This window comes from Bubalus kerabau, chromosome 2 (assembly GCF_029407905.1).
Source record: "Bubalus kerabau isolate K-KA32 ecotype Philippines breed swamp buffalo chromosome 2, PCC_UOA_SB_1v2, whole genome shotgun sequence".
Lineage (NCBI taxonomy): Eukaryota > Metazoa > Chordata > Mammalia > Artiodactyla > Bovidae > Bubalus > Bubalus kerabau.
Window position 1 is genome coordinate 170,735,190 of NC_073625.1, and position 13,808 is coordinate 170,748,997.

Genomic DNA, 13,808 nt, shown 5'->3' on the forward strand with positions numbered 1-13,808 from the left:
TGGCCTCTAAGCTTGACAAGTCTCATATTATTTACATAGTATTAAAGAACATGCTTGCCAACGCAGGCTAGATGTAAGAGATGGCAGGTTCAATCCCTGGCTTGGGAAGATCCCCTGGAAGAGGGCATGGCAAACCACTCCAGTATTCTTTCCTGGAGAATCCCATGGACTGTGGGGCCTGATGGGCTGCAGTCCATAGGGTCACAAAGAGTTGGACACGACTGAGCAACTAAGCATGCTTGCAATGCACATGTATGCACAGACACACCTGTGTAAAGATTTTTCTACATAAATGATATGAAAGCCTATATATTAAAATACAATTTATAACCAACAAAGACCTCCAGTTTAGCATAGGAAACTCTGCTGAAATTTCTGTAATAACCTAAATGGGAAAAGAATTTTAAGAAATGATATGGGCATCTGTACAACTGAACCACTTTGTTGTATACCTGAAAATACACAACATTGTTAATCAACTAAACCCCAATATAAAATAAGCATTCAAGAATAATAGAATAGAATTAACTTTTTCACTTAACAGTGTGACTTGCAGAGATTCCATGTAAATACATATAGCTTTATCCTGTCTTTTAATTGCTTGTATAATATAGTTGGGTGCTATTATTTAACATGTCCCCTGCTGACAGTTACTGCAGACCATTTCCAAAATTTTATTATTAAAGATAAGGTACAATTTTTTAAATATACCCTTAGGTAGAATTTTAGCAGTGGAATTGCTGGGTCAATGGTATGCTTTTTTAGGTTTTACTGAATTTATTATTATATTGCTGTTTTTTAGCCATGAGGCATGTGAGATATAAGCTCCCTGACCAGGAATTGAACCCACAGCCCCTGCATTAGAAGGTAAAGTCTTAACCACTGTACCACCAGGGAAGTCCCCTTGGTACACTTTTTAAAAATTTTAAGAGATACTAAAACGCCTTCCCAGTACTTCCAGCTTGCCCTTCACCCTCAACAGCTCATGCCAATCTAACATGTAAAAACACATCAGTTGTTAGTTTTTCCCTGATTAACAATATAAATGAGCATGTTTTCATTGAATTATACTTCAGTGAACTAAAACTCATGTTTGAAGACATCTTTTAACTGTGATTTTTGTATTTTTCTTACTTGTAGAAACAGCTTAGATATTCTGCATAACTTTATGTCTGTTAAATATGTTGTAAATATTTCTCCAGCTTAACACACAAGTATGACTTTGTATTTTAGTGAATTTTGTCCTACTGAAATTTAAATCTTTTTGTATCCAAAAACATTTGCACCTTTTGTGTTTGCTTAGGAAGACCTTTCTCTCCCTAGATTAATTCAATCTAGTATCCTATTCTTTCTCCAAACCCTTTCTTTAGAAGCCAGATCGATTGAGATATCATTTACAAGCAATAAAATTCATTCATTTTAGTGCACAAGTTTTAACAAATGCAGGCAGATGATACCACTACCACAATTTAAGAAACAGAACAGTTTCATCTCCCAAAAGAATTCCCTCAAGTCCCTTTTGTCAATCCTTAGCCCAATACCCAGAGGCTGCCAACCACTGATCTTTTTTCTGTTTCTAAGGCTTTCTTTTTCATTGAGTGTTAAAACTCTTCATTAAAAAAAAGTTAAGATCATGGCATCAAGTCCCATCACTTCATGGCAAACAGAAAAGGTAGAAGCAGTGACAGATTTTATTTTCTTGGGTTCCAAAATCACTGCAGATGGTGACTGCAGCCATGAAATTAAAAGATGTTTGCTCCTTAGAAGAAAGACTAGGATAAACCTAGACAGCATATTAAAAAGCAGAAACATCACTTTGTCAACAAAGGTCTATATAGTCAAAGCTATGGTTTTTCCAGTAGTCATATATGGTTGTGAGAATTGGACCGTAAAGAAGATTGAGCACTGCAGATTTGATGCTTTCAAATTGTGGTGCTGGAGAAGGCTCTTGAAAGTCCCTTGGACTGCAAAGAGATCAAACCAGTCAATCCTGAAGGAAATCAGTCCTGAATATTCATTAGAAGGATTGATGCTGAAGTTCCAACACTTTGGCCACCATGAGAAGAGCTGACTCATTGGAAAAGACCCTGATGCTGGGAAAGAGTGAGGCAAAAGGAGAAGAGGAGAAGAGGCACAGGATGAGATGGTTGGATAGTATCACCAACTCAATGGACAGGAATTTGAGCAAACTCTGGGAGATAGTAGAGGACAAGAGGAGCCTGGCACGCTAGTCCATGGGGTCACAAAGAGTTGAACATGGCTTAGTGACTGAAAAACAACAAATAGTTTTCTTTTGCATATAAAGAAACAAATAATTTTCTTTTGCATCAAGTCATATAAATGGTATCATATACCATGCAGACTTTTTCTTTTTTTTTTTTAGAATTTTTTTAATGTGGACTGTAAAGTCTTTATTGAATTTGTTACAATATTGTTTCTGTTTTATCTTTTGGTTTTTTGGCCACCTGGCATTTGGGATCTTAGTTCCTGGGCCAGAGATGGAAACCCCACTCCCTACACTGGAAGGCTAAGTCTTAACAACTGAACCACCAGGGAAGTCACCCCATGTAGCCTTTTGAGTCTAGCATCTTTCACTTAGCATAATGTTCTTGAGATTCATCTCATTAGTCGAAGGTGTCAAGAGATGGTTACTTTTTATTGCTAAGTGTTGTGCTGTTGTACAGATGACCACATCTTATTTTACCACTGACCAGTTGAAAAACATTTGGATAGATTTCATCTGGGTGATAACAAATCACTAGAAATTGTCACTATAAGATTTGTGGATATATGCTTTTATTTATCTTAGGTAAATCCTAGGAGTAAGAATATGAATTCATTTGGTAAATGAATATTTAAAAGAAATGAAATTGCATGGGAATTCCCTGGCAGCGCCATGGTTAAGATTCAGTGCTTTCACTGCTGGGACAAGGGTTCAATCCCTGATCAGGCAACTAAGATACCACAAGTCTTGCAAGGCAACCAAAAAAAAAAAAAAAAAAAAAAAATCTTGCTAAAGTGTTTTGCAAAGGGAGTGTACAATTTTGCATTCTTGCCAGTAGTGTATGAAAGTTCCAATTGCCTGTCAACAGCAGCAGCAGCAGCACTCGATATTATCAGGGTTCTGAATTTTTTTTCCTCTAGCCATTCTAAAAAGTGTGCAGCGATTAACATGGTGGTTTAACCTTGCATTTCCTCTGTGATTAATGATGATAAGCATCTTGTAATGTGTTTGTAATTCCAATATCTTCTGAGGTATAGTATCTGTTCAAATCTTGTGTCCATTTTCATTGGTTTATTTCTCATTATTGTATTTTAAACATTACTTATATAGTCTAGATACAAGTTCTTTATCAGATATGTAGTGTCTTACCTAAGAAATCTTTGTTAAATCCAGGGTTATAAAGATTTTCATCGTATACTTTCTTCTAAAAGTTATATGATGTAGGTTTTATATTTAAGCCTATAATTTATTTTGAGGTTTTGTTTTAATTTATTTTTTACAATGCTGTCTTGATTTCTGCCATACGACAATGTGAATCAGATATAATTATACATATATCCGCTCTACCTGAGCCTCCCTCCTGTCCCCACCATCCCACCTCTCTAGGTCAGAGTGCCAAACTGGGGTCCCTATGTAGCAACTTTCCACTAACTATATTACACTTGATAGTGTATATATGTCATTGTTACTTTCTCTGTTCATTCCACTCTCTCTTTCCCTTATTTTGAGTTTTGAATTCGATTTACAAATTAGATTCATTTTCTAGGACTGACATAAGACTGGGTTGTTTAAACAACAGGCATTTATGTTCTCACAGTTTAAGAGACCCAAAATCCACAATTAAGGCAGATTTGATTTCTTCTGAGACCTCCTTCTTTGGCTCACCTTCTTGCTGTGTCCTCATGTGGCCTTTCCACTGTGAGAAGGCAGAACTGATGTCTTTCTCTGTGTCCCAAGCTTCTCTTCTCATAAGAGCACCAGTCAGAGAAGGCACCACCCTTCTCAGTTCAGTCGCTCATCATGTCCGACTCTTTGCGACCCCATGGACTGCAGCATGCCAGGTTTCCCCATCCATCACCAACTCCCAGAGCTTGCTCAAACTCATGTCCATCGAGTCAGTGATGCTATCCAAGCATCTTATCCTGTGTCGTTCCCTTCTCCTCTTGCCTTCAATCTTTCTAAGCATCAGGGTCTTTTCCAAGGAGTCAGTTCTTCGCATCAGGTGGCCAAAGTATTGGAGTTTCAGCTTCAGCATCAGCCCTTTCAATGAGTATTCAGGACTGATTTCCTTTAGGATTGACTAGTTTGAACTCCTTGCTGTCTAAGGGACTCAAGAATTTTCTCCACCACCACAGTCCAAAAGCATCAATTCTTCGGCACTCAGCTTTCTTTATAGTCCAACTCTCACATCCATACATGACTACTGGAAAAACCATAGCTTTGACTAGATGGACCTTTGTTGGCAAGGTAATATCTCTGCTTTTTAATATGCTGTCTAACTGGTCATTGCTTCTAATGACCTCATTTTAACTTGAGTCACCTCTTTTAAGGCCTTGTCTTTGAATGGAGTCACATGCTCAGGTACTGGATTAGGATTTCATCAATTTAAGTTGAGGGTGGAGGACACAATTCAGTCTATAACGTGAATCAAAATTCAATCAAAATTCATTATGTATGTGTGTGTGCGTGTGTGTGTGTGTATGTGTATGGATGTCCAATTGTTCCAGTACTCTTTGTTGAACAGACCACTCTTTCTCCATTGTTTTACAGTGAATCTATCTCCCCTCTGTCCTAAAAATAAATGTTACTGGCATCCTAACATTCCTTGGAGACTTTCCTTCCCCTAAATTTCTGGCTACTTAGTTGCTAAGAGACCTTATCTAGGTTTCATTCTTGAACTTCTTTATGAGTTTGAGAAAAACAATGATGTCATAGATTTTCTGGCTTCTTCTTGCTGTTACAATGGGAGACACTCTTTTTCTAGCTTCATATCCTTTCATAATCTCATAAAGCTATTTTAATTTTTCTGTGTTTTATTCATTAAGATTTTCTTTTCAGTTTCTCAGTAAAGGTTCATATTTTTTCATAAAATTATTATATTTTATAAAGTTTATTTCCTGGTATTTTAGAAATTCTAATTTTGGCAATTTTACTTCCCCTAATGGGATCAATTACTTTTGTACTGCTTTAAATTATATAGTATATAGAAAAATAAACTATTTTTATAAATTGATCTGACAAACACTGAATTTTATTAAATCTAATGAGAGTTTACCCATTGATTTCTCTTGACATTTTTAGTCCATTTATTCCTGGGTTTTAGCTCCTAGAACTATTCTATTGCCATAGCAATATTCTCCTATGTGTTTTAACCTGTCATTTCATCTTATTTTTGCCAATAGGTCTCATCCTATCTGTCTTCTCTCTTTCAGAGATATAGAGCTAGCATGTGGCACTCTTGTTTTCCTATTGTATAGTTTGTTTTTTTCTTTTTTTTCAAAATCTTCTTTGTTATTTCATGAAGTACATTTACTCTATGTGGCAACTTGAACTCAATCTTTGCTTATTTTCAAATGCCCCTCCACTGACTTGATATTTTTCATGAGTAAAATTTGCTTGCAAATCAGGTATATTTTGGAGAATTACACATATAAAGTTTCTGAAAACTAAATCATATTTTGAATATACTACATAAACTTCGCTTTTAATAACATCTTGAAAACTAGATAATTGTCAAGTACAAACAAAATTACCAAAAGAAAAAAAAAGTACCAATTCTGCATTATTTTCATTAAGTTTTGGTATCAGGATAACTCTCAACTCATTCATTCATTGAGTTTAAAGTTTCATGTTTTGTTTTTTTTTTTCTGGAAAATTTTACCTAATAAGGAAATGATGTAGTCTTTGTAGGTTGTTAGATCTTTCTAAGATAATTAATTTGCCTCATTATCAATAATAGAAATCACTGTTTTAAATTTTTCAATAGCATTGGTCTATCCCAATGTCTTGGCTCTTCTTGAGCTAATGTTAACTGAGATAGTTATTTTATCTGTTTTCAAATTACTCATGTAAGGCTTTTCATAGAATTCTTTTATAATTTTTAATTGCTTCAGTTTCTGCAGTTATGTATTCATTGTTCATGTTTTCTAAATTTTCTATATTAGATGTTTGTTCTATCAACAAAAAGATGTCTTTTAAAAATTATTTTCAATGCACCAGGTTCTCATTTTTAACATCTTTTTCAGAAGTTTTCTCTCTTTAATTTCAACACTCATATTTAATAATTTTTACTTTGCTTGAATTTATTTTTCTGTAATAACTCCTTGAGTTGAGCACATTTAATTTATTATCATAAGTATATTTCAGACTCCAAAACCTCTATTATTTCTCCTTGACCACTTCTCACAGGTTTTATGCATCCTTTGTCATTTAATTTTAAATTATTAGAGAACTGCTTTCATGGGACAAGCACTTACTAAAAGTAGAATCAGATGGCATATGTGTGTTCTTCTTTGCAAATATTTTTAATTTGTTTTTTAAAAGAGTTTACATGCTCCTACTTTGTTTTTAATTATTTTTCATTGATAATTTGCTAGAATTTGTTTAAACTTTTGACAGTATTCCATCTATTTAAAAATAAATTGGGACTTCCCTGATGATCTAGTGGTTGAGACTCTGCCGGTCAACTCAGGAACACTGGTTGGATCCCTGGTCCGGGAAGATTCTTCATGCAGTGGAGCAACTAAGTCCACTAAGTCATAGCTACTGAGTTCACACGCCACAACTACTGAAGCCTGTGCTCCACAACAAGAGAAAATACCAAAATGTGAAGCCTGTGCACCAAGAGTAGCCCCAACTAGAGAAAGACTACACACAGCAACAAAGAGCCAGCACAGCCAAAAAGAAATAAATAAATAAACCTTTAAAATGTAAAACAAAAAAAGTAAATTGTGAATTGGTCTAGAATATCTCTTCGAGTCATGAGAGGCAAATAATGGACAGGAGATAAAAAACAAGCCTGATTCACCTGAGTATGTCTGAAAAACTCAGATAACCTCACAGGAAATCAAACAGCATGGCCAATGAGAAATCAGAGAAAAGGCCTGAAAAGTATTTTAAATACATTGGTGCTGCTGTTCTAGCCTCCACCCTCTTCAAATAGATATGAGCAAGATCGTGGTTTTTAATTTACTTTTTTTTATTACCTTTGGATGTTAAAACCCATAAGTCTTAGTTTTCACCACTTCTTCTAGGTCTGGTGGCACAGGGAGCACTAGAAAAGCAAACACTTTTAAATTTCAGATCAGATCAGATCAGATCAGTCGCTCAGTCGTGTCTGACTCTTTGTGACCCCATGAATCGCAGCACGCCAGGCCTCCCTGTCCATCACCAACTCCCGGAATTCACTGAGACTCACGTGTGTGTGTGTGTGTGTATATATATATATATATATATAAAATTTGGCTGCACCAGGTCTTAGTTACAGCATGTGGGATCTCCTTCCCTGACCTGGGGATCATACCTGGACCCTTAGTATTGGGACCATGAAATCTTAGCCAATGGACCACCAGAGAAATCCAAAAAGTAGACACTTTTGGCATAGGAGATAGAACCAATGCAAGTGTAGGAGATCATAGAGAATTTGTTGGGATCAAGTGATATTTATTTGGAAAATCATTTGCAATATTTGATAGCACAAGAGCTAAGTTACAAAAAGCTTTCCTGGTGGCTCGGACAGTAGAAACATCTGCCTGCTGTGTAGAAGACCTGGTTCGATCCCTAGCTTAAGAAGATTCCCTGGAGAAGGGAATGGCAACCCATTCTAGTATTCTTGCCTGGAAAATCCCATGAACAGAGGAACCTGGTGGCTACAGTCCATGAGGTCACAAAGAGTTGGACAGGACTGAGTGACTAACATTTTCACTTTCACTTCATATCCAAAACAAGTATAAACTGAATAAATGGGAAATTAGAGAATGCAAGTGGATTATCCTTATTTCTATTGACCAATATAGACAGCATATTAAGAAGCAGAGACATTACTTTGCCAAAAAAGGTCTGTCTAGTCAAGGCTATAGTTTTTCCAGTGGTCATGTATGTGAGAGTTGGAGTATAAAGAAAGCTGAGCACCAAAGAATTGATGCTTTTGAACTGTAGTGTTGGAGAAGACTCTTGAGAGTTCCTTGGACTGCAAGGAGATCCAGTCAGTCCATCCTAAAGGAGATCAGTCCTGGGTGTTCACTGGTAGGACTGATGTTGAAGCTGAAACTCCAATACTTTGGCCACCTGATGTGAAGAGCTGACTCATTTGAAAAGACCCTGATGCTGGGAAAGATTGGGGGCAGGAGGAGAAGGGGACGACAGAGGATGAGATAGTTGGATGGCATCACTGACTCAATGGACGTGGGTTTGGGTAGACTCCGGGAGTTGGTGATGGACATGGAGGCCTGGCGTGCTGCGGTTCATGGGGTCGCAGAGAGTCAGACATGACTGAGTAACTGAACTAAACTTCAGATCACATCAACCTACAGACAGAAATAGTGTCTCAGTATTCGTAATAAACAACATTATCCTGGATTTCGTTCCCCAAAGTGTGAAGATCCTTTCAGTCCTCAAAGCCATGTCATACTTGCTTCCAAGTCTCTAAGGACCAGCACGTGTGGGCTTACAACCCATTCTCTCAGCAGTTGCTAAGTCCAGAGGCTTCAGCTGCTCCCACTGGTACATGAAGCAGTCTCACCTGCTCTCCAGAAGGAAGAAGGCAATGGAATGACAAAGCCTGTGCCTCCCAGTTCCCTCAAGGCCCAATCTCCTCCCAGTACTGATGTGACACAGCTGAGGGCCTCTGTCGCCACTGCACCTGGGTTACCTGAAGTGTCAATTCACTCAAGCCAGAAGTGTCCTGGCCAAAGTGGAATTTGCATGCTTCCCCCTTTACTACTATTCTATTATCCTGACCACCAAAGCCATCCTTTGCTCTCAACACAGCACAGAGATGCTGTACAGAAAGATAACTCTCTTTTGGTTTTACTCATGCACCATTCGGAGAAGGCAAAGGCAACTCATTCCAGTCCTCTTGCCTGGAAAATCCCATGGACAGAGGAGCCTGGTAGGCTGCAGTCCATGGGGTCGCTAGGAGTTGGACACAACTGAGCGACTTCATTTTCACTTTAATGCATTGGAGAAGGCATTGGCAACCCACTCCAGTGTTCTTGCCTGGAGAATCCCAGGCATGGGGGAGCTAGCGGGCTGCCGTCTATGGGGTCGCACAGAGTTGGACACGAGTGAAGTGACTTACCAGCAGCAGCAGCATGCACCATTTTGCCGCTAAAACTCAAGTGTGTACATATGACCATTGTACTAGTGTTACAGGGGGCTTCCCTGATGGCTCAGTGGTAAAGAATGTGCCTGCCAACGCAGGAGACATGGGTTCCATCCCAGGGTAGAGAAGATCTTCTGGAGGAAGAAATGCAAACCACGCCAGTATTCTTGCTTGGAAAATCCCATGGACAGAGAAGCCTGGAGGGCTACAGTTCATGGAGTCACAAAGAACTGGACATGACTTAGCGACTAAACAGCAGTGTGACACGTGCTACAATGCATTAGCCTCCTCTTCCATTTGATGGCAAGGCGTGGCTCAGTTTTAGACCAAACTCATGTATGTACCCAATTCTCTCCCCTATAAGATAAGGTTTCCTTATGAGACCGCTCAGTTTCTGATGCAGAGACTCCTGATATCTACATCATATTCTGCCAGTGATACTAAAGTATTTCTGAACCCAGGTGAATATGTAGCTCAGATAAACCAAAGCCCTCCCTATAAAAGAGACTGTATTTAATCTCCTGGAAAATCAGCAAAGAAAATATGCCATAAGTAATAATCCTATTTGATATGCATTTGGTAGAAATTTACATAGAGCAGGGACCTGATGGTGTACAAAGCAGTGATTCATCTGTGAGGCTGGCTGATGTCATAAACCAGGAGAGGCGAAGAAGAGAAGTTTATGGGCAGTAGCATTTGCTGCCGAGTAAATTACGGCTGTGTATTCATTCTGGGACATTTACTACTTTCTCCCATAAATACAATTAATGTGCTGAATTTATTTTCAAAGCACAAAGCAGGGTTATAACTTATCTTAAAGTTTTCAGTGGAGAAGCTTATAAAACAACTTCAAAGGAAATTCTTTGGGACTGGCTTATTGAAGAATTGAACCAATGTCTTCATTTTCCTTTTGGAGACCATAAACAGAATTTCCTTTCAGGATGTGGCACGTTTTCTAAAGCAATAGGCAGAAAGTAGATGCTCAAATACTGTTTTCTCTTAACTTTGTCATTCCTGACTTTCTCCCAAAATCTGAATTTGACTTAAATACAAAGCTTTTATTTTATTTTTTGAAGAAGCTTGTCATCATGAATAAAACATGCTTATGAGTAACTGTAAGCCATGGAAAGTTACCTCAATTCATTTTCAATTATCTAAAAATACACAGTTAAAAGGAAACATTCACAGAGTTTACCTGAAGCCTACAGGAATTTTCCAAGTTCTTTTAAAACTTTGGATAGCCACCAAGGGACCTAATTTGTACTGACTTTATATTCCATTCTCTTGGGAAAAAAGAAAACTGTTTTTTTTTTTTTCCATCAATTGAAATGCTAAAAATAACAATGAAAGAAATTTCTCCCAATCTCCCTTTCCCAACACACATTCTTTTTCCTTTTGTCTTTCACACAATCTCAGTGTCCATTATACAATGTCCCACAAAGAAAGGGAAAAATATTGCAGGTGGAGAATGGGTCCATCAGGAAGGTAATGGAGCGTGTGAGCAGGCCACTGACCAAGTACTTAAGCATCCAGATGTAACCACATGGCTGTAAATTGCTGTCATTACTTTCCGAAAGTTCCCTAGATGGTGCAGGATTACCCATGCAATCATAATTACAAAGCAAGCTGTAGTAATCATTAAACAAGCACAGCAACTTCTGTAGTCCTAAGCAAAATGCTTGTTTTCCTAACTGATGCTCATACACAATCTAAAATTACCAGATGAGAGACAACAACTCACCTTCAGTCACTAAGATTCAGAGAGAGAGTGATGCTCTCCATCAGCCATCATGATTCTCAGCAGCAAAGATGTTTGGGAGGCTGGTATTTCAAAGTATTGAAATAAGCAAGTATCAAGGTAGTTCCAGGCTTCACACGTGGGGATAGTGGTAAAGAACTCACCTGCCAGTGCTGGAGACATAAGAGACACAGGTTTGATCCCTGGGTTGGGAAGCTACCCTGGAGGAGAGCATGACAACCCACTCCAATATTCTTGCCTGGAAAATCCCAGGGAGAGAGGAGCCTGGTGAGCTACAGTCCATGAGGTCAAAAAGAGTCAGACATGACTGAAGTGACTTAGCTTGCACTTATGTAAGGTAGCTCCAAGGACCATCTAGTAAAATTACTTAAGAAAGTCAGGAAGTCAGTCAGTTATTTTGCTCAGTCCTGTCTGACTCTTTGTGACCCTATGGACTGCAGCATGCCAGGCTTCCGTGTCTATCACCAACTCCTGGGACTTGCTCAAACTCATGTTCATCGAGTTGGTGATGCCATCCAACCATCTCATCCTCTGTCATCCCCTTCTCCTGCCTTCAATCTTTTCCAGAATCAGGGTCTTTTCCAATGAGTTAGTTCTTTGCATCAGGTGGACAAAACATTGGATTTTCAGCTTCAAAATCAGACCTTCCAATGAATATTCAAGACTGATTTCCTTTAGGATTGATTGGTTTGATCTCCTTGCAGTCCAATGGACTCAAGAGTCTTCTCCAACATCACAGCACAAAAGCATTAACTCTTCAGCTCTCAGCTTTCTTTATGGTCCAACACTCACATCCATATATGATTACTGGAAAAATGATAGCTTTGACTATATAGACATTTGTCGGTAAAGTTATGTCTCTGCTTTTTAATATGTTGTCTAGGTTTTTAATAGCTTTTTTCTAAAGCAACCATCTTTTAATTTCATGGCTGCAGTCACTATCTGCAGTGAATTTGGAGCCCAAGAAAACAAAGTCTTTCACTGTTTCCATTGTTTCCCCATCTATTTGCCATGAAGTGATGGGACCAGATGTCTTGATTTTAGTTTTTTGAATGTTGAGTTTTAATCCAGCTTTTTCACTCTCTTATTTCACTTTCATCAAGATTCTCTTTAATTCCTCTTCAATTTCTGCCACAAGGGTGATATCATCTGCATGTCTGAGGTTATTGATATTTCTCCTGGCAATCTTGATTCCTACTTGTGATTCGTCCAGCCCAGCATTTCACATGATATACTCTGCATATAAGTTAAATAAGCAAGGGGACAGTGTACAGCCTTGACGTACTCCTTTCCTGATTTGGAATCAGTCTGTTGTTCCATGTCCAGTTCTAACTGTTGCTTCTTAACCTGCATACAGATTTCTCAGGAGGCAGCTAAAGTTGTCTGGTATTCTCATCTCTTTAAGAATTTTCCAGTTTGTTGTGATCCACACAGTCAAAGGCTATAGCATAGTCAATAAAGCAGAAGTTTTTCTAGAACTCTGCAATTTGATTTCTGGTTCCTCTGCCTTTTCTAAATCCAGCTTGGACATCTGGAAGTTCTCAGTTCATGTACTCTTGTAGCTTAGCTTGGAGAATTTTGAGCATTGCTTTGCTAGCATGTGAGATGAGTGCAATTGTGTGGTAGTTTGAACATTGTTTGGCATTGCCTTTTAATGGGATTGGAATGAAAACTGACTTTTTCCAGTCCTGTGGCCACTGCTGAGTTTTCCAAATTTGCTGGCATTTTGAGTGCAGTGCTTTCATAACATCATCTTTGAGGACTGAAATAACTCAACCAGTATTACATCACCTCCACTAGCTTTGTTCATACTTTTGTTTTCTAAGGGCCACGTGACTTTGTACTCCAGGATTTCTGACCCTAAGTGAGTGATTACACCATCATTTTTATCTGGGTCATAAAGATCTTTTTCGTTTAATTCTTCTGTGTATTCTTGCTACCTCTTAATCTCTTCTGCTTCTATTAGGTCCATACCATTTCTGTCCTTTATTGTGCCCATCTTTTCATGAAATGTTCCCTTGGTATCTCTAATTTTCTTGAAGAGATCTGTAGTCTTTCCCACTCTATTGTTTTCCTCTATTTCTTTGCATTGACCACTGAGGAAAGCTTTCTTATCTCACCTTGCTATTCTTTGGAACTCTGTGTTCAGATGGATAGATCTAGCTCCAAGGACCATCAAGGAAAATTACTAAGAAATTCAGTGAGTAACTCACAAGTTTGAGTTACCATTGAATGACGTGTTTTCTCTTTGGCACAGCACCTTAGTATGCAACATTTTACTTTTTCATTTAGAAAAATCAAATTTGAAACTTGACATGAATGGGTACTATGTGTGGCAGAGCACAAAGCTTTCTTCATTTATTATCTCCTTTTAATATTTACCACAACCTTCTATATAAAACTGATCGATTGTTTCTATTTTATAGAAGAGGACAGTTGAGCTCAAAGTAGTGTGATTATTTACCATTCTTCATCACTGGTTTATGTCAGAAGCATGATCAACCAGAGGAGTATCTTGTTTTGAAAAGCAACACTACACCTACAACCCTGTACCAGTGATAAAAAATCTGGGAAAACTTTTCTTAAGTAAAAAAAAAAAAAGTTTGATGGCATTTTATTTAATATTTCCCTTTAAAGATGAGGCAATTTGTACAAGTCTGATAAAATTACAACTGTTATTATAGACAAAAGCCAATCAATCCAGCCAAGAATACAGTGCAGAT